General features: G+C 45.0%; 1 protein-coding gene across 1 annotated transcript in view; it reads right to left on the minus strand.

Moving 5' to 3' along the window:
• Positions 1 to 836, minus strand: part of LOC109288223 (beta-galactoside alpha-2,6-sialyltransferase 1-like) — a 148,327-nt gene extending 147,491 nt beyond the window's left edge. Inside the window, exon 1 of the mRNA XM_019503682.1 lies at positions 778 to 836. The gene's annotated coding sequence lies outside the window, so the exon portion shown is untranslated. The remainder of the gene's footprint in view (positions 1 to 777) is intronic.
• Positions 837 to 2,422: the final 1,586 nt, after the last annotated feature.

A 2,422-nucleotide genomic window follows, 5' to 3' on the forward strand; every position in this document is an offset into this window, starting at 1 on the left:
ATGTGCCAGATGTTTTGTAGGTATTTTCCCCCTCAGAAACATATTCTGAGTGAAAGCCAGTAGTTGTGGATGGATCTGATTTTTGCTCTTCTCCCCCTGTCTCTCTCTCCCCCATCCCCCTTTAACACCCCCCCCCCAGAAATTTAGAATGAACTGGATGTGGACAGTCATCAGTCCATTGTAACTGGACTGTGTGTTGAGCTGTCTCAGTACAAACAGAAACATTGATCTAAAAGAGAATATGTTTCATTTGCTACTAAATAGGCTATGTCCTTAATGATTTCAAAATAAAAACAGAATTCAACTATCTTATTCTGTCATATTATGACATATCAGGAATATCAATATTTTTGAGTTACCGCTATTAATAAGTCATGAAATAATGCCTAGATAAAAGTGAAAATGAGAATCCCATAACATAAAATTTATAAAGGAAATTTCCAAATTCTCAAATCTTTTTCCCATTTTAAAATATTTTGTCATTTTCAATAAAATCACCATTTACCAAAATGTTTGGAGTTAGATAAAAGAGCATTTTATCTTTAAAAAGATTTCCACAAAAGTTTACCAACCACCTCTATTCGGGACCTCTGAGTATCCACCAGTTCCTACAGATTCCATGACCAAATTCAGAGAAGGAATGCTAGTGCTTTAGATCACTCTGGAGAAGTGGAACAAAGAAGCCAAGCAAGACTTAAGAAGCAGTAGCTCCCCTCCAGCTATCTCATCTCATACCTGCAACTGTGTCCCTAGAAATATTAAGAATTAAATGCTTACCTGAGTCTTTCCACTTTAAACCCAGTGGAGAATCCTGGACTACCAAGCCCAGCGTAGTCTGAAAGCCCCTCCAGCTCAAGAGTGAAAAGCTAGGTTGCTCAGTTCTGCTACAGCTATATCCTCACTGCTGGTTAACCACAAGTTCGTCAATACACACAACAGCTGAACCCACTAGAGTGCAAGGACATTATCAAAGCAAGCACACAACTGTCGTGTTCTATATCTGGCTGCAAGGAACAGAACATGCTAAGATTCACAGTACCACAACTCAGTCTAGACAAGGTTCTTTGGGTCCAACTAAATAGCTGCAGAACAATTTTTAAGCAAGCTTTCAGGTTCAAAAACCCTTCGTCAGGTTAAGGAAGTTTCTGCAGTTGGTGTGTGCTCTTCCTGGATGGAAGGAAAAATAAGTCAGAGGTTGGTCTGGTCTGCATACAAGACAGGCAGTCAGTGAAAATGTAGATTGAGGAGTCAATGGGTGACAGACAGGCTGGGTGTGGGGGGAAAGAAGGGGTATGAATAGTGGAGAAGTACCTGGGAAGTCAGCTGTCAGGCAGGTTGTAATGTGTCATAATCCAATGTCTATATTTAGTCCATGATTTTTAGTATCCAGGAGGTTGATGAAGTGGAGTTCATAGGCTCGTCTCTGGGAAGTGTTTTGTAAGCTTCCTTTGAGGCTCAGGACTGAGAGATTGGAGAAAGAGTGGTTTTCTTGTGAGAAATGGGCCCCACAGGTAATTGGATATTCCTGTCTTTTGCAAATCTTGCTAACTTCATTACCAGAAGCAAACTTCCTCAGACCCAGAACACACCAAATGGATCCGGACCGTGCCATGACAAGAAATGCAAGAAATACACCCCTACAACTCAGTCTATGCATTCACTAGGTATTGTGGTTCAGATTGCCTGCCCATTGTAGGGTTAGTGGAAAGAAATGGTCTCGAAGAGTGGTTCCCAATCCATGGTATGAGTGCCACCACTGGTATGCAGACAACCTGTCAGTGGTACTCATTAACAGATTTATTATAATTATGTTATATGACAAAAATTTTCTGGTGGCACTTACATTTGAACTGAAAATTTGCTGGTGGTACTTAAGGTTGTACCGTTTTAAGTCAGTGGCGTGCAATCTGTCACAGTTTGGGAACTGCTGGTCTAGAACAGTGGTTCTCAACCTTTTTTGTACCAGGACCCATCCTGGACCAAAACATCAATAACCAGGCCTGACCTATAGCCCCCTGGCCCTGCTGGTGCCCCTCACTCCCAAGCCACAAACCCCTGGCCTTGTCAGTGCCCCTGACTCCCCATCCACAGCCCCCTAGTCCTGCTGGTGCCCCTCACTCCTGACACACAGCCCCCTGGCTTTGATGATGCCCTTCATTCCCAAGCCACAACCTACTGGCCCTGTTGGTGCCCTCACTCCCAACGTATCACCCCCTGCCCACCCCCCCAGCCGTGCTGGTGCCCTCACTCACAACCCACAACCTGCTGCTCCACCAGCCCTGCTGGAGAGGGCACCCAGCTACCGCCATCCCACTTGGGCTGGGGCATGGTGGCTGCAGCAGCTCCAACTCATGCAGGTGGCATCAGAGTGAATCTGGCCTTAGCACAGGCTGGAGAGAGGAGGAGGGGAGGCCTGTGGCAC

The sequence above is a fragment of the Gavialis gangeticus genome, unplaced genomic scaffold (genome assembly GCF_001723915.1).
Source record: "Gavialis gangeticus isolate Ggan-Ray unplaced genomic scaffold, GavGan_comp1, whole genome shotgun sequence".
Taxonomy (NCBI): Eukaryota; Metazoa; Chordata; order Crocodylia; family Gavialidae; genus Gavialis; species Gavialis gangeticus.